At 42.1% G+C, this 19,150-nt stretch overlaps 1 protein-coding gene and 1 long non-coding RNA gene across 2 annotated transcripts in view; one reads left to right on the top strand and one right to left on the bottom strand.

Moving 5' to 3' along the window:
- LOC133482047 (uncharacterized) overlaps positions 1 to 19,150 on the bottom strand; it is a 76,593-nt gene that overhangs the window by 4,827 nt on the left and 52,616 nt on the right. Inside the window, exon 2 of the long non-coding RNA XR_009789679.1 lies at positions 17,670 to 18,710. This is a non-coding gene — a long non-coding RNA (uncharacterized LOC133482047). The remainder of the gene's footprint in view (positions 1 to 17,669; positions 18,711 to 19,150) is intronic.
- The window catches only part of rtn4rl1b (reticulon 4 receptor-like 1b), a 181,369-nt gene that overhangs the window by 133,172 nt on the left and 29,047 nt on the right, over positions 1 to 19,150 (top strand). The window lies entirely within an intron of this gene.

Here is a 19,150-nt window from a genome sequence, read left to right as displayed (position 1 = left end):
TTTGATAACAGATACAACCTTGACACGCAGTTCCTTTTTCGTGCAGACACTGCTGTACACTCACAACTCATTAGTAACAAAACAGTAAAGCTAATTACAGTGAGCCCCCATTTATTGCCGGGTATACCTTCTAGAACCACCCACAATAGGTGAAAAAACTTGGCTAGGCAATACATGCATGGTACTTCCTCGAGACGAAATATACTGAAGCAGAAGGAGCCGATAAAGTCTATCATGCAAGACAAGGGTGATTATAGAAAAGCGAAAGTAAGACAAAAATTACAATAAGTAAAACCATTTTATTCCTTGCTATTCTCTTCTAAGGTTTTTTTTATACAAATTATTATTAGGGAAATAATTTTTCTATTTTTAAAACATAAAAACATGGTTTGGGAGGCCGAACTGACTAACGGCATTTCAATTCATTAAAATTACATTACATTATTTCAGTACGAGTAAACCGAGTTGCAAACTCAGTCGCAGGATAAATTAAGTGCGTAAAATGTATTTGTGGTATTTTCTCTCGTTTCTCTTTGCGTTTGTCTGCAAAAGCTCTGTCAAAGTTCCACTGATTGATTTTCATCCCATCTTGTTTGAGATAAGCGCTCTGAAAATAGATCAAGGCAGTCATTTATTTATTTGTAGTGAAGAAGAAATGCGCTCTCTCTCTCTCACTAAATAAGACATCCATTAATGCATATTTTAAAAGTTGCGGCTAACAGAGAGGGGGGAAAAAAGCCTGATCGAGCCAAGCTAAGGAGTAGACATTTTAAAATGCCAACCTATCTCCCTGTTACATCTTCCACGGCGCCGCAGGAGAAGAGGAAGTCCTTTACTTACCGATACAATGATTGAGAGCTGCCGTTTACAAAGTCAGTACCTTGTGCAGCATATCAGTGATTCCTCTTTAACTTTTACACTCTTCAAACATTTAGACACGATAGAATCCCAATGTTTATCGCACTAATCCGTGGGACAGAGGACGATTCCTCCCTGGGAGTATCATCTCATAACGCACACTTCCATTCTCATTCATGTGGCTCAGGCCTGTTCTATCTGTATGTCCAATGTTTAAATGTTAACACACCCCAACACGACAGGATAATCGCTCAGGATAATCTTGACAGATAATAATTATGTATTCTGAGTATGATCAGGAGAGGGGGTTGGGTGGAGGCAAATGCTCAAGTTCGGCCCGATGCACGGTACGCCACTTAGGTGTTACTGAAAGGATCAATTTAAGGTCTGACTTGAAATAGGATTACGGGACTGGGAAGCATCTGCAACTTCCCGCTCTGTGTCTCTCTCTCTCCTTCGTTCTCTCATGCATGTAGCAGAGACTTTAGGAGGGACTTGAATGAGGAAAATTTCAGTCAAAGCCAGTCAAGACAGATACAGTGAGAGGCAGGGCCGCTCTGCTTTTCATGCACTGATAAGATTAGGCTTGGATTTTAGCCTGCAGCGGATATGTCACATAAGGAGACAATTCTAACAGCTGCACTCACAGAGCACAACGTCCGTCCAGCCATCAAACCGTTTTCTATAGCGCTTGTCTTGTCGTCATTGAGGTCGCTGGAGTCTATCACATTTGACTTTGGGCACGAAGCAGATTACACCCTGGACTGGTCGCCAGCCAATCGCAGGGCACATACAGACGAACAACAATTCATGCACCCAAATAAACACCTCCCTTTAATAGACATCCCCTTTTTACCATCAAGGAAAAAAAAAAGGTAGTAAATATAAAAATAATCTTGGATGGTATTGTTCACACAGACATCAAATTTGAATGCTGCTGCTAACCAAAACAGCAGTGCCTACTGAGGCAGTGTCTTGGGTGTCTCTTGGAAGTCTTACCACATGTTAGGAGTTTTCCTGCGCAGTATTAAAGATGATCTTAAATAATGTGGAGAAATCATGAGAAAAAATGTTTTTCCCCTCCCACATGCTTGAAACAAATAATCTCTTCAAAACAAACTTAAACTTATTAAAACAGTGTGGTCATTGAAAACCTATTTGAACACACACACACAAATTGCAAGTGTAAAATGTCTCGAAAATACATATTGTAGCGTCTGCGCCTTGAAAAAGCGGGGCCTGGTGGGTCTTGGGGGGGTTTGATGTGCGCGAGTCAGCGTATGTTTGGGCGTAAGATGCCGTCAGCTGCGTGAATGTGCTCCTTGTGTTTGTGTTTTTCTCTTGCATTCAATTAACGGCTGAAAGGTTCATCGGTGACTGTGGCTCTTCTTTCCCACACGCAAGGGCATTACAGTAAGTAAGTATCCTGTAAATACCCATGACACCCATTAGAAAACAGGAATTAGCAGGGGCTTGAATGATGAACCACAATATAGCGGAGAAACACTGCAAACTATCTAAAACTACTATCTAATATTGTTTACTCATCCATCCATCCATCCATTCTCTACCGCTTATCCGGGTCGGGTCGCGGGGGCAGTAGCTTCAGCAGGGACGCCCAGACTACCCTCTCCCCAGCCACTTCATCCAGCTCTTCCGGGGGGATCCCGAGGCGTTCCCAGGCCAGCCGAAGGATGTAGTCTCTCCAGCGCGTCCTGGGTCGTCCCCGGGGTCTCCTCCCGGTGGGACATGCCCGGAACACCTCACCAGGGAGGCGTCCGGGAGGCATCCGAATCAGATGCCCCAGCCACCTCATCTGGCTCCTCTCAATGCGGAGGAGCAGCGGCTCTACTCTGAGATCCTCCCGGATGACCGAGCTTCTCACCCTATCTCTAAGGGAGAGCCCGGACACCCTGCGGAGGAAACTCATTTCGGCCGCTTGTATCCGGGATCTTGTTCTTTCGGTCACGACCCACAGCTCATGAGCATAGGTGAGGGTAGGAACGAAGATCGACCGGTAAATTGAGAGCTTCGCCTTTCGGCTTAGCTATATTGTTTACTATTATACTAAAATAGCATTGGTACAAATAAAGGCCTCCACTCAATAGACAATTCACTGCAGATGCACTTTCAGATCTCAGACATGCAGAGAGACAAAACATTTCTTAGAAATAGGCCAAACTTCCCTTTTTAAGAATTTCTGCTTTAACTTAAAGGTTTAAAATTATCTGATGTGTTTATGCAACAAATTGGAATGGAAAAACAAGCCGAATGAAATATCATTCGCCCTAAGCGCCGGCTTATAAATTATTATTTTTTTGCATCATTTAGCACACTGGACAGAAGTGGACTGAATGCTTAATGTGTTTTGTCGGCACCACTCTTGTCAATTATTTATTTATTTATGGAGACCTCTGACTTGATGTGAACTGGCAACAGTGGAAGCAGTGAAATGCAACCTGGAGGCAAGTTGCACCCGACTGGCTTAACACGTTTTTTACTGATCCAGATAAATCACTTCGGCCCAGTCATTAGGGTCAGATGAGCCCGAGCTCAATTTGCATTGTAGTGATTTCAATGTTTATGCTATTTAGAGGTGAACTCAAATAGACATTTAAAGTTGAAAGAGTACTACCGGAAATAAGAAAACCACGCTGCATTGACCGTATCAGTCAAAACGCGTCATGGTAACCGCCAACAACTGAGAAGCAACGGATTGCTGCAGCAAAGTGGAGACTGTTGAGTACAATACTGCAGCATCCAGAAGCACAGCAACAATTGTTGTCATTTCTAGCTGTGTATCCTGAAATGTTACAATGGCACAGTCATGATGAATATGCATCTATAAATGGTATTAGCTTGGCTTGCTTGGGGTATAGAGCTTTTAGAGCCAGCTTTGATTTCTGAGACTTGCTTTAAGGAAAACATACAGTATTATGGGGGGGGAAAAAAATCATTCTTTTTAATGCTTTATTGATGCTAGCTGACATAATGAGTACCCCCACACAGTTTCTCCAGCTATTAATTGATCAGCTAAGATGGGTGAATATCCAGAGCCACTTTCAAGTGACAGCCAGAGTCTACCGTGCCACCCCCTTATCCTAGTTCATGAACTTTCGTTCATTGAACTCGTTCAGGTACAATACTGCTTATTAGTACAGACATTGAGCTGCATGTGTTCACAACTCCACAGTTATTGCATCGCCTTTATTATGTGAGTGAGACTATGACATGCTGGATGTTTGTTAAGGTGTTGCCAGGGTGAGAAAATACCTTCCACGAGGCATTAGAAGGTGCGAAACATGTCCCCGTGGAAATCCTGAAGGTGACAAACATGATGCACCATGGATTTGTGCCAAATGATAATTATCGGGCATAAACCGTGTCATAAGATTACGTTGTGTAAATGGAACACGTACCTTCCTACTTTTAATTAATAAGCAAAAATGTTCCGAATCTCTGAAATCTGAGCTTTGTTCAATCATTATTGGACTGGCATTTCTGACAAAACAAAGTCAAAGGTTAAAAAAGGCAAAAGGACAAGACAAAACAAGGACCTTGACAAAAGAAAATATGGACAAGCTGCTTGAGGGTGACAATAACAAACAAAAGTGTAGGAGAATTTTTCTGAAAAACTGCGGCGAGTAAAATCAATTTGGAAAGGTCAGTGACTTAAGTTATGGACAGATCTGAGACAGGGAAAACAATAGTTATACAAATCAAATGCTTACTCGTGCTAAATTTTGTTGCTAATTTAGTGCAATGAATTGATTTGCACACACAACATCAATTAGTTTGAATACAGAAACAAGTTATGTTCTTCCAAAAAGCCTACCACGGCTTACGGTACCTTTCCTATATTTGTGAAATAAGTGTCCAGCCTAGGATGTATTGTTCATCCCGTGATAATAACGACTGATTCCCCTTCTAAATGAGACTATAATGAGCCGGTGCACTTAATGGTGGAGGCGAGCGCATCGGCGTCTGACATGCTTGTTCACCAGGGACCGCCCATAAGGTGTTTCGGCTGAGAAAGTCCGCCGAGGCCCGCAGGCTTTAGTGAAAACGATCGTGACCTTTTGCGTTCCGTGTAAAACACATCTACTATAAATCGAGCCCATTTTTCTTTTTCTTTTTTGGGGTAGTTGGTAAGAGCTTATACGTGTTTGTCAGTAAACAGGATTATAGAAAACCAAATAATTCCACAGAACTAGGGCAAAGGAAGTACACTGCAGGGGAATACAGCATGAAGGTACTGAGTCAGATTTTGTGCCATTATGTTTTTTGGTGTTATTTTATTTACAAACCATTTTGACTGCATTGAATGAATACTGGTTGAATTTGCCAAAGGATATTACATCCATTCAATTTCTGTGTTGGTCATTCTTTTCAGGTTTGCAGTGATCTTATTAGCCTATTAGAGCTGGGTATGAGTGAAAGACAAATTACACCCTGGACCGTTCGCCAGTCAAGCACAGGGCACAGAGATAGACAACCATTCCAACTCATATTCACACCGTCACTGAGTAGCGATTGAACTCACACTGCCTGCACGGTCAGGCAAGAAAACAACTCTTTTATGAGCGTAGCGTAGCAATGATAGAGCATATTAATGTTTTAAATGTTCCTTAAACAACAGCAACTGAACACAATAGTCAAATGCATACAATAGGGGTCAGGTCTAGTTTTAGTCTTGTAATTAGTTTACTGTGCTCCTTTCATAACCTTCGAATGTCAGGTCAGAACAATCATAAATCGAAGACACCCTGTATTTATTTCATTTTCTTCAGCCGGAAGGAGCGGTTTATTATCTTTGTAACGGCACCATTTATGATTCAGCACTTGCATTGTATCTCATTTGATTGTGCTGACGTATAAAGTAGTGGCTGGAGTGAACTTGAATTGAAAGACAGTTTCTATCCATCCATTTTTCTGTAGTGCTTGTCATGTTTACAGTTGCGGGCGAGTTGGAGCCTATCCCAACTAACTTTGGCCGAAAGATGAAGTACACCCCGGAATGGTCCCCAGCCAATCGCAGGACACCGTGACACTGTGCAGGACATAATTCACACTGATGGACAATGTAGAGTCTTCCATGAACCTAACATGCGTGTTTTTAGGATGTGGGAGGAAGCCGGAGTACCCGCAGAACTCCCATGCAAAAGGTTCAAACCCAAAACTGTGAAGCAGACATGCTATCCACAATTCCACTATGCTTCCCAAAATAATGAGCAATATTTACACCCGTTGTCTTGAGTCTTCCTTTATACAGCATGTGTCAGGCTTCATGTGTAGTAACAGCGTCCATTAGCCAGGCTGTCAGTCTCAATCCAGCAGATGCGCACTACCGGACTCACGCGTCGGCCGTACAAACAGCCTGAGCCATACGATACCAAACCTCAGCCAGTCCTACCAGGCGACAGGATAATATAGCCTGTGACACAATAGGGCCTGTCTGTAGAGGGAATGCTGCGCTCCAAGTGGGATGACAGAGCTGTGACTCGAGGCCCCACGCCAGGCAGGGTGGATTACAAGCAGCAGCATCGGAAGGAGGTTCAACCGAAGCTATAATGAGGCAGCCCTTGTCCGGGGTGTCCTGTCACACGGACCACGCGGCCTGTCCGGGGGATTTCCAAGGCAAAGTCGGCCGTGTCATTTTCACCGCTTCGGCACCTTCTATTGTTTTCACTCGTTTTGATCGCTCGATAAGCAGGCGAGCATATGCGCATGGGCGCTTACACACCGCCGCTCTTTCATGGCGCCGCTTTATCCCTCGCCCGTGTTGATTCCTCACCGTCACAGATCGAAACCGTCTCTGCGGCTGGGAACCCCGACGCTCCCTCTCGTATCGTTCTGGGCTTTTGATTGCGAGCCAGGACCGAGGAGCCGACTGACGGCGGAATTCTAAGCCGCTCTCTGCGTCTCACCGGCCCTTTGCCGTCCAATCGCAAGGCCTACACAAAGGAAGAGCAACAGAAAGACCGACAGGCAGTTTGAAGTTGATTGACAGCTTGTAAACAAGCAGAGGAGGACCATGACAGCACACTGAAGATGGAGGCAGTGGCGATGAGCTGACAAGATAGATAGAGAAGGCCAAGTAAACAGACCATGGCTCATGAACAGATGATGAGAGATGATGAGTCAGAGTGAGGAGGTAGCAACCTCTGTCCTGTCCGAGCCTGTCTGGTATCTGTATGAGAGGGTTAATGCACGCTGCACACCAGCACTTGAATAATACACTCGCCATGGAATTAAAATTGATAAACACATAAAAGATGAATCAATGTTGCAAAGCACTGCAATAGTGCGTGCGGGCGTGGGTGTGACAAACGTATACCAGTCGGCTACGTGTGCAAATTCATCAGTGAATATTACACACAACTTGGCTACTGTATGAACATTGGAATCCTCTATAATGCTATATACATTTTCTATATGTTTTGACCCATGGGGGGTTATTGGCGTGTATTTACTCCAATGCGGATGCTGGAGGTTTCTATTTAATTTGTTCCGTGACCACCCTCACATCTCTATCTCAAAACGCACACTTTTGGAACGTGGGAGGAAGCTGGGGTATCCAGAGAAAACCCATGGAAGCGCAGGGTTAGCATTATAGAGATGTGCTCAACCCTTGTCCACCATACTGCCATTTGTAATGATATAGGTTACATGACAACACTTAATGTCTTTCTTTGGGATTCTAATTAGCTAGAAATTGTGATGAGTTATAGTGCCACCTGGTGTTTTTACTTGTGTGGATTGAGATTTATTCATTTTATTTTTTTACCTCAGGAGTCGGGAAAATAGTCATGTGGACAGATTGATGTAAGAGACCTCATAAAGTCAGCATTTGCTGCGGATGATAAACAACCGATATAATGTAACACTGACAAAAAGTAGGAGCTGTCAATGGCGAGGCGCGACGCTCTGTGCAGCCTGTCAAAAACAATCGGTGGCAACAAAGAGAAATCTCAATCAAGGTGTTCGGTCTTCACTGCAGAAAAAAAAAACACGGCCCGCCGCCTGGGCTTTTTCATCGACCCTGACAGATTGCAGCGTGGTTAATAAAGATACAAATGTGCACACAGGGCACAAACATATACACAGAGAGGGCCCTTTACATAACTCAAGCAAAAAATAGTTTGGCTCCTTTGAGAGCACTGCTGCTCCCTCAGATCAATTAGTGGAGTTAGATCCATCTCTAAGCTCCCAGTGGACCTGTCACTCCTGCAGTGAGGAACCGTCACTGCCCTGCTTTCAAATGGACAGCCCGTTCATGCACTTGTACTGCAAGTGCATCACATGCAACTTTCCCTACATGTAATATTCATAGAATGATGCAAACCCCACATGCTCTCTGTGTATGTTTTGTGGGCTAAAATATCTCATGAAAAATCCTCATCAAATAACAAAATTCAAATCCACAACCTCAGAACTGCCAGGCGGACTTGCTAATCACTATCTTGCCAAGCTACCAATGCACAACCAGTACAGCGCAACTCGTGCAGTCAACAGTGTTTTGTCCACAGCCCAAAAAATTGAATTCATACACCAGCGCCTATCTCAGCGGACTCTGGGCAAAAGGCGTACACCCTTAACTGATCGCCACCCAATTGCTGTTTTTATTTTTTTTTTATGTTTTCCATTTCTTTTGAGTTTGGCCGAATTCTTTTACTGAATTCCCACCAAATCTTTACAAAATTTACTAACAGGTGTGTCTGTATGTATACGTATGTATATCCATCCATTTTAGGTACCCCTTCTCCTCACGCGGGTCGCGGGCGTGCTGGAGCCTATCCCAGCTATCTTCGGGCGAGAGGCAGGGTACACCCTGAACTGGTCGACAATGCACACTCACATTCGCACCTACGGGCAATTTACATTCTTCAATTAACCTACCGTGCATGTTTTTGGGATGTGGGAGGAAACCCACATCCCGTAGGGGAATCAGGAAGGGGGACGCCACCCAATCCCCAAGACCCAGGGCAGTCCCCCAGCCCACTCGAAGCGCCCCGACCATCCCCAGAGGCCCACACCGCAGATCCGGAGCCAGAAGGATATGGGTTCGAGTCCATGCAAGTGGCCCTATGGCATGCACAAGAGTCTAACATGAAAAGATATGATTTAGTCACGTTACATTACATTTACATTGAGAACCCCGTTATTGTGTATACCATTACCATGATGCAACGAAGAGAAAAAGCTCAAATGTCCACCAGGAAACATGACAAACCACCTGTCTCCACTGTAACAGAAAATAAATCATGCACTGCATGCTGTCTGCTTCAATAGGGTCATTTATGAGAAGGAGCTCTTATCTAACACACACGGTAAAACACAGAGCAACTGTCCTAGGAGAAAACAGACATGCAGCAGTTAAATTAGGAAGTGAACAACAATTCAGACAAATCCTGTGCTTAAATGAGTTCTTTTCAATGTCTACACCCAATGTTCCAGTCATGTCTAGACAGAACACAAAGAAGTGCAGGTGTCCCCAGTCCTCCTGCTACCGACAAGCTAATCTTGCCGAGTATCTTTGTCTGCCTTTGGAGCTTTAGGATTACATGTTTAATCTAGAATTATCTTCTGCTTAAATCACTCACAATCTCATTATAGGACAAAAGTGCTGAGCTCGCCGTCGACTCTTTTCCTCGTGAGCCTATTCATGTCCCGCACACCGAGAGAGAGAGCGAGAGAGAGAGAGAGAGGGGTCAGGGGCTCACTGATATAGCCGACTTAAATCCCTCCCAACAAATCAATTTAGAGGGGAGTGAAAGAGACACCGCTGAGTCAGAAAATATAATCGGACGCAGAGTGGGTGATGTTTCCACTTTCAAACTCTTCTCCTTGTCCTTTTTGCTTTGATGCATGACTTGTGAGCACAGGTGGGTAGAGTAGCCAAATATTGGACTCAAGTAAGAGTACTGTTACTTTAGAATAATATGACTCAAGTAAAAGTAAAAAGTAGCAATCCAAATATTTACTTGAGTAAGAAAGTACTCAATGAAAAAACTACAAGAGTAACTTCAGATATTTTTATTTCTTTATTTTAAAATTTTGATGGGCTCGCGAAGGCTACGTCGCGGTCATCTGACTGCCTTGTGTCGTCTGATTGGTGAATTGGAGTAAAATGATCCCGTTTGATGGGCGCCCTATGCAGAAGCCCAAGATGGAGTCTAAAAACAGACGCGTACGCGCAAGAATGAATACATTAAAGTAGCGAACGGCATGTCGATCATTGTAAAGTATCGATCCTCCGTCACATAAATACTCAAGTAAAAGTAACAAGTACAGTGCATTTGAAGTACTCTGACAAGTACAGTTTATGGAAAATGTTACTTGAGTAAATGTAACGGAGTAAATGTAGCGCGTTACTACCCACCTCTGCTTGTGAGAGACATAATACAAACACACAACACAACCAGTTGCTCCTCTATGTGTGTCCGGCAACAGCGCCCAGCTTCAGCGGGCTTCCTAAATGACTATCATTCATTTTCACATCACAGTCACAGAATCCGTGGTTGATGATGCAAATACAATTTTACCCACTTCGTTAAAACATCACGGAGGGCTTGGGGAATGAGACAAAGAAGAATCCATTCAGTTTTGGTGCAAATCCTTTGGCCTTTGCTAACTGATCGGTAGCGGGAAATCAGGCCGTAATTCGTCAAAGTAGGAGCATCATAAAAAGAAACAGACTGTGAACTGGAACAGACAACAATGGAAACAGAACATGGCAAGACAGAAAAGAATGAATGAGGATTCAGAAAATAGGAGCACATAGAAAGAACAAATCTAAAGTATCTATCACTGTGACAAAAACTACTAATACCTTTTCTACAGGCAATATATGAGCATCATTTTCCCCTTCAGATAAAACTAATCAGATGAGTGGCTGAACTGAGAAATGATTCAAATGCTGGCTTGAAAACAAATGAATAGAAGACAACTTGACTTCAAACAATAATCCATTAAATGATTTCTGATGATGTATGTTGAGTTTTCGTATGTTGAGTGTTCATAATGCATAACAAAATGCTCTTCAGTTTGTATTGCAGTACAGTAAACCCCCGCAATTGACAGGGAGTATAAGGGACAGAGCCCTTGCGTGAATGGCCAGAAAGTGACCCCCCCCCCAAAAAAAGGTTCATAATTGCCTGTATTAATAGTTCAAACTGTAGGTATACCACAAACTAGGTCAAAAAAATGTAATTGAATGTAAAACTCATCTTACAGTATTAGCCTTGAAAATAAATGGCTTACAGATTATTTCATATAAATAAAAAAAAATGCGCCGGAAGTCCAAGGATTCTGGCGTGTATGTCATCGCTTTACAAACTGCAAAAATAGAATTGTCAAGCAATGTTTGTTAGCTTGGGATTTTTAAAAGCAACTCAGCAGAGCCAAAAAAAAAAAAAAAAAAGAAAGAAAGAAACAAATGTGTCAAAGACTCTCCCTAACTTCCCCTCACAACCAAGGCTAAGCTCAGCCTCTAACGGAAATACAAAGGTCTTAGAACAATCGAGATGTATCCATTTAATATACTTCCTTCACACCAAATCCTACGTTCCTATTAGCCAGGGCTTTTGCGGCATCTTGTGGCATTTTAGGGTGTTTCGGAAAAAAATGTGGATATGTGAGTTTTTCAGTGAATAGTTCAGGATAGGTTCTACAGAAAAAACCATGAGTACTGCAAATAGTTCACTGTATTTGAACCCATTTGAACAGGTTGGCCCAATTTAAGAAATGTCTAAATACTCCTCACACTGTTCACCGTATGTACAGTATATAGTGCTGCAGTACAATAGCTCTACTATAGGCTCTCTTTCAGCCCTGCTATTGGTTCTTTTGGGTCTGAGCATGCAGTGCCGACAGGTAGAGCCAAGACTGTGAAATGTGATGTGAACGCGCAAGTTACTATATAAATCATTGCAGTGACACATTTAGGAAGGTAGCAATTGCACTTTTAAAGAGACTTTACACCGAAGTCTTTCTGGAAATAATTTTGAACTACAGTGAGCATTTAGCACTGCGTTTTCACACCTGCTTTGTGGGAACAAAAACCTTGAGTGCGTAAAAAGGGTTGAACAGCAGATTTGTGGCAGACTGTTACGGCGGTCGCTTCTCAGAGCGTGGCTGACCTTTGGTAGTAATAGTGCCACAAATACATCGGTCTCATCCTTGGTTGCAAAATTCAATTGGATGGAATTCAAATGGCCGGATCAGATTTGGTAAACGGTCAAAACTTTTGATGGTCAACCTCTTTGAACAATATGCTGCGGCTCGCACATCGACCCCATTTTAAGGTTAGGATTGTCCCTGCAATCACTTGAATACAGTATTCTGCAGGTGCTTGCATTCCAGGAGGGAGGGAGGGAGTGTGTGTGTGTGTGTGTGTGTGTGTGTGTGTGTGTGAGTGAGTGAGTGAGTGTTGGATGAAAGGACACCAATCACAATTAATTCAATACTTTTGTTTTATGTTGTGTTATCAGCTGTACATGAGTCTACTTCTGAATTTAGTAGGAAATATCCACCTATAAGCTCATAAGGCCGAAATTTCGAGGGATTTCTCAAAATGCTACGTGATGTTTCAGTGTCACCTGCCCCAACAACGTGAATTAAATAGCACATATGGAAAATTATTTGCAAGAAGAGATATGTGAATATGTCATGTACTTTACCAAACATTTGTTTTTTCATGAATTTATTTGCTATGGAGGATTTTAGTGGTGTTTCAAGTGCTCATTTCATGTTTTTTCAAAAATTCCACATCAATGGCGGCCACTTGTCACGTTGCTGCTAGTCGTGATTTGTCCAAAAACAACAATAGATTTAGTTAAAAAACTGTGAGATTTTTGAATGAATGGTTAGATGAACGAATGGTTACTAATAAACACATTCAAACAATAAATTGTAAAAGATGTTGCATTCTCATTTGTACATTAGTCTACTTCTAAAGTTAGTAGGGATTTGTGCAAAAGGTTGTAGAAATTAGTATGAGAAGTCCCATTCTTTAGATGGATGGATTAATGGCGAGCCAGGTTAACAACTGTAAATTAGTAATCCACATCGAAATGTATCCGGATTTTGAACAAAAAGCAATTAATAAAAAAAAGGGACATAATTTAGGATGGATGGATTGGATTGGTGGATAGGTGTTTTTGCTGGCTTAACAGATGGATGGATAGATGGATAAGATAAAATAGCAGTTCAAGAATATTAACTGGTCCTCTTACAAGTACAGTAACTGGAGCACGGTAATTGAAGGATGCAAGCTCGCATCAAGCCATAACACATTAACACGGGGGCGCTTAAAGAAATCTGTAAATATTGGCGACGTTGGAGCATGAAGATCCTCCAGCAGTCAATCAAGTCTCAGAGGAGAAAAGTGCAGAGCGCTTCGCCTTAAGAGAATTTTTTTTCTCACTATGTCTCTTCCAAGAAACTTAGTTGTTGCGTATGCCGCCAAGTTTTGATCTCCAACTCTCGTGGTCGTCATTAAAAATTCATAGGCGGAATGACAAACGGGTCCACAAGAACAAAGTGGAACATTTCCCAACAGTGCCATAAAGATGCTATTAAAGGGGCTCCATTAATGTCTGGCACTGCCTCTTGCCGGGTCGCTTGTCTTATATCTTAAACAGCAAGGATGCAGTGGGTACCATTTTTTTGTTGTTGTTTTTTCTTTTTTTGTTTTGTTTTGTTTTTTAAAGAGAGCCTTGCAGGAGCTTTGCAAATCAGTCCGATAGGCCGAGTGAACAATTACAAAGAGTTCTAAGTGTGTTGGTGTAAACAACTGAACAACACACCTTCTTTTTAACTTTTTTGTTTAGTTATTTCTTGGCTGTTTCTGGGCTTGACTTCAATAACATTACACTGACAGCCAGCCATAGCTCATATGAGAACACAGATATCATCAAACAGCATCAAATCAAAAGATCATCAGAACCAAACGGGCATCAATATGAAACATTGCCCAAACTGCCAAACTGAACCCCCGATCTACATCACCCTGTCGTGGTCTAGTCAGAACCCTCACTCTATGTTCTCAATTGGCCAGTTAGAAGATCAGTGAGTGCCTGTGCATCATTATTTTCCTTCCATTGCAAGCATGAAGGTATTCAAACGTTTGTGTTAGTACCTTTGCTTGCTCCGACAGCCAAATTTGAAGTTACAAATACAAATATAGGATTGCAGAGAAAGCATCACGCCACTTTGCATTCCATCGCTTTCATCACACCAGCCAGAGGGTGCGCCAGAAAGACGCTTCTTGTCTTGATTACTAATGATACGATTAAACGTCTAATTTATGGCACCAGATCACAGCAATGAGACGCCACAGCCGCCGTCAGGAGTTCGTGCGAGGCCACCGGAATTAAAAAAATCATTTGAGCGTTTTGTGTGTTTTCTGGGGGGGAATCATTAGCTGACTCAAAGAAAAGCTGCTGTTCTGAGATAATGAGCGTCTGTCGCATGTTTAGGAGAGCTATTAAGAAGATTGTTTGGAGTGTGAAACGGCCTTTCTCTGTAACAGACATTCATATAAATGTTATTCTACCGTCACTTGGCGAACGCTCCCATTGCTGGTTTGCATAGCCGAGCGCTCCGAGGTCAGTCTTTGTAACCAGGGGAAAATTCGAGTCCAAACCCACCGGCCAGTACCTGCAATAACTCATGCCTGACATTGCATCAGATGGGACATTTAAATCCAAGCCACAAGTTTATTACCTCAATGTCATGCAGGGTGTTCTCTCCTCACAGTAGCAACTTTGGATTTGCATTGCATTTCTCACTGCATAGGTGATCACATCCGAGCTTGTCATCCATTTTGAAATGGAATTCTGGAAGTTGAGGGTTTATAAATGTGTAAATGTTGACTGAACTCTGGCATGCATTTTCTCAGGTGTTTCAGTTTTCTCACCTTTTTCTAACGATCCAGCCTTCAGCAAGTCAACAAAATAAACCTATTGGATTTTTGTTTTTTGTTTAAATCTCACAGCAATTTAAAAAAAAGAAGGAAGGAAGGAAGGAAGGCGTGGGCTTCTAAAGCTCCAGAGACAGCTCGCTAAGTTTATATAAGAGATCAGCATCGATGGCAATTAAAGATAACAATATTTAGTGATATGAAATGAAGTACAGTATATTTGGGGGAATTGCAAGTCACTGGTGTTTAGCTTTACGTTTTTATCTTGGGTTGCCTAATTTATTGGTGTTCATTAGAAAAAATATCATAATGGAAGTAATGTCAAACGCAAATCTTTTTACAAAGCGAACTTGTCATACAGGATGATAATAGGAATATTAATGTCTGGAATCTTTCATTATCTGTACAGGTATTCTTAACAGTCGTACAACTACTCCGCCTGCTTTTAACTTATGTATGTATATATTATACATCTTAGATTGTGATCAAACACTGAAGTAATGAGTGTTATTGAGTATGATTGACTTTGCCTGGGATCAGAAGCAAAACTTTGTTTACAGTATCTCCCCTTTCTCTGGAAGGAATGAAAGCTCTGGATCTGAAATGAAGCTTCCTCTGGGTGTTACCCGCAAGTCTTATTGATGCCTCAAAATATTGAATTCCTGATGAAAATGCGCCACTCACACAAACACTCAGCGTGCAATATCAAATGATTGATTCCACACAGCTTCTATTTCACCATATATGAGCAGAGTAAAAGCACTCCCGCTGCTTTTATGGCAATTGAAATCCAAATGTGCACATCAGCACTAATATGATAATGTCTTTGGAGCAGGTGGATCATAAAACTGAAATGCTACATTCGCCAGACACGCCGCTATTAAGAAAAAGAGATGCTTCCAGTTTCTCTTTTGTCATTTCAAACTGGGCCAATCGACTGGAGTTCTTCCCAGAGTAACAAACTTTCTTCCTGACAAAAAATAAATAAATCCCAAATCTAACATTCATACAACAAATAATTCTTCATAATTCCTCTTGACTTAGTGGCTGTAGCTGCATCACAGTTCATCATCATTAGTTCATAAAGTGTCTGGGTTGAAAGTAAAAGGGGTAAATTGCTTGTTTTCGAGCAAATTCATGGTGCGGTGCATTTCTTTGCTTCATAATAAATTAAATACACTAGTCGAAGAAAGATCGCTGCAGCAATGCTGGAAAGCTGGCGCTCCAAAATGGCAGGATAGAGCACATCAAAACGCTATGTCTGAAGAATCTAAAACGTTAAGGACAGAAGTACACAAGTCCCTAAGATTCCAGGCCTACCAAACTGTATATATCATATATTAACTTCATATACAGTATACATATAATAGTTGGTAAATGCCGGCTCTTCTGTTGCGGCTGTCGCAATTTGGCGGGGTGCAAAAGAGGCGGGAGAGCGATTGCGCTGTGAGACTGCTGTGTTGGAACAACTTGTGTTTCTCTCCCTCTTGGTGCTGCACATGCTCACATCGCAGTGTTGCATCGTTGCCAGTAAGCAAATAAGCCCAAATCTCATACACACTGCACACACTCGGAAAACAATCTACATAACAAGCTAGATAATGCATTGAATAGGAAAATTAAAACATCCCGAAGCTGTGGGAGGCAAGCGTGCGTGCGAGATGCAACCTGGTTCATGTTTGCACGCCGTATTCCTCTTAGGCTCACAGTGACACTGTTAAGATGCCACCAAAATAAAAACATTTTCTTTTTGGTTTTTTTATCAACCATTTGAAGACAAACACTGCGTGCAAATCGTGTCAAACTTGACAATGAGGAGGTTTCATATGCAGATGGCAAAGAGATGTTTGCACAACGAGAAGAGAAGGGAGGGTTCCGTCTCTAATGCATTATTTTAATTTATTTTTTTATTACACTCAGTACTCTGATTTTTCAATATCAAGCAAGGGGGTAAAGTGAAGGCCCTACAAAACATACACTCTACTACTGCCACTTTATTAGGTATAGCGGTATTACATCAGTGAGGAATGAAATTATCATTGTGTTGATTGTTGTTTTTTTCTGTATTAGCTGTCATGCGGTGACAGGGTGACCCAAAAAAAATGACATTTGAAATAAGAATATTGGAGTGACTCTATGTCCTTGACAAGCTAATTTAAACAAGCTTCATGTTGAAAATAAATTATGTTAAAATGTCCCATATTCAAAGGGATATAGAGTTTATAACCATTTTTTAAAAAAGCTTCAGAAATGTTTTGTGGGATCTAGAGGGGCATTTTTGTTTGCTGATCAGAATCAGAATCAGAATCATCTTTATTTGCCAAGTATGTCCAAAACACACAAGGAATTTGTCTCCGGTAGTTGGAGCCGCTCTAGTACGACAACAGACAGTCAATTTACAGAACACTTTGGAGACATAAAGACATTGACAAAAAACAACAACAAACAACAATTGTGCAAAAAGATGCAGAGTCCTCAGTTCGAATGGCTAATATCGCAATAGTCCGGTGCAATGACCATTGTGCAAAGGGCGCCGAGACTTCAAGGAGTGTATACGGTTTAAAGTGACGAGTAGTGCGATAATCTGGGACAATGTTGGTTGTGCAAAAGTTACGGATACTCCTCAATCAGTGTGCAAATGGAGAAGATGCTACTCTGGCATGAGTGGCCACTATATGCAAATAGTGCAGCACGGCGAGACAACTACAGTGAGTGCACGAGTAATACATAATTGGCCCCACAGAAATGTGACAACGAACTCAAGTCAAAAAATTGCCAGCTTGTTGTAATGGAATTATAAGTTAGCTGTTTAAGAAGTTGATTGCAAGAGGGAAGAAGCTGTTGGAATGTCTACTAGTTCTAGTTTGCATTGATCGGTAGCGCCTACCTGAGGGAAGGAGCTGGAAGAGCTGGTGACCGGGGTGGGGAGGGTCCGAGAGGATTTTGCACGCCCTTGTCCTCAAGGGTGGGTAGGGGGTTCCGACAATCCTTTCAGCAGTTTTGATTGTCCGTTGCAGTCGGAGTTTGTCCTTTTTTGTAGCAGCACCGAACCAGACTGTGATGGAAGAACACAGGACTGATTCGATGACCGCTGTGGAGAACTGTCTCAGCAGCTCCGGGGGCAGGCCGTGCTTTCTCAGAAGCCGCAGGAATTACATCCTCTGCTGGGCCTTACGTCCATGTGCCACATACACACTGTACAGTATGTTAAGTGCTGCCTCTACAAGCGATTACAAATCCGACAGAGTTATCACATTTTCATTTATTGTCATTTATAACATGTGCCTTTTGTGCTATTGCATAGCCAGCCCCCACTGCACTGTTCTGGATGCATTACTGTTGTATGTCTGCTACAATGACAACGTTTGATTTGTATCATCTGTTTCAGGGTAGTAGTGAATGAGAATTTAAGAGAAATTAATGCAGATTAGAGTTGTTAGTGCATGCAATTTTTTTTTTATTAGTTTTGGATTATATCATCGTAAAAAAATCCCAGTAGTATAGATATCAGACAAATGATTTAAGAACAAGCCAAAAACTGCTCATTTACCCTGTTTTCTTCAGCGCCGCTGTTGAATTATTTAGCGACTTGCAATGAAACTATCTTGCAGCGGCTATAAAACTTTATACGAAGCCTTTATTGTGAATAATGAGTGGAGTCAAGTGTTTGGATCATGTGCGATATTCTCGCTCCATTATCCCACCATGAAATGTGCTCATTGTTTTTACCTCTCATTATCATTAACATGATACTAATCCCCCCTTGCTTCTCCAGACAAGATAACTTGCATGCCGCTTATTAACGGACCCCAGGCTACACTACTGTACGGACCCCCCACCTCTTGATTTGCGTACAGTCTTGCGGTCGCCCACGCGTCGGCTTTCCAAAAAACTGGGCAAAAAACTGGCGCGCTGGTTGGAGGACAATCTGCAAGGAAACAAACAAAAGAAGCATTTCATATTATTGTTCAATATCCATGGGAGTCCAGTATAAAGCTCAGCTGTTGAGTACAGCAGAGGATTAATGTGTATGTAGTGCTCTGCTAAGAATGCAGCATTGTATTACAAAGGCCAACACAGTGGGAGTGTTCAACATAAGCCACAAAGTGGGTTTGCAACACAGAGTTATAACGTGACGCGCAGATGATTTGTTTACATTTTAACGAGAGTCACAGTGAGATTATTTTAATTCTCTAATGGGATTTGGTGTCGGTAAATTACACATTAAATAGATAGTAACTATCATCAACAGTCATCAACCTCATTTCCATATTGACTTATTGTTAGGTGGGTTATTAAAGAGGATGCATTATGGAAAATTTTCAGCCAGGATGGTGCGCAAGTGGCGGTGACTCACTGTCAAGAGGT

The sequence above is a fragment of the Phyllopteryx taeniolatus genome, chromosome 8 (genome assembly GCF_024500385.1).
Source record: "Phyllopteryx taeniolatus isolate TA_2022b chromosome 8, UOR_Ptae_1.2, whole genome shotgun sequence".
In the NCBI taxonomy this organism is placed as follows: domain Eukaryota; kingdom Metazoa; phylum Chordata; class Actinopteri; order Syngnathiformes; family Syngnathidae; genus Phyllopteryx; species Phyllopteryx taeniolatus.
This window is presented reverse-complemented; position numbering and strand designations above follow the sequence as displayed.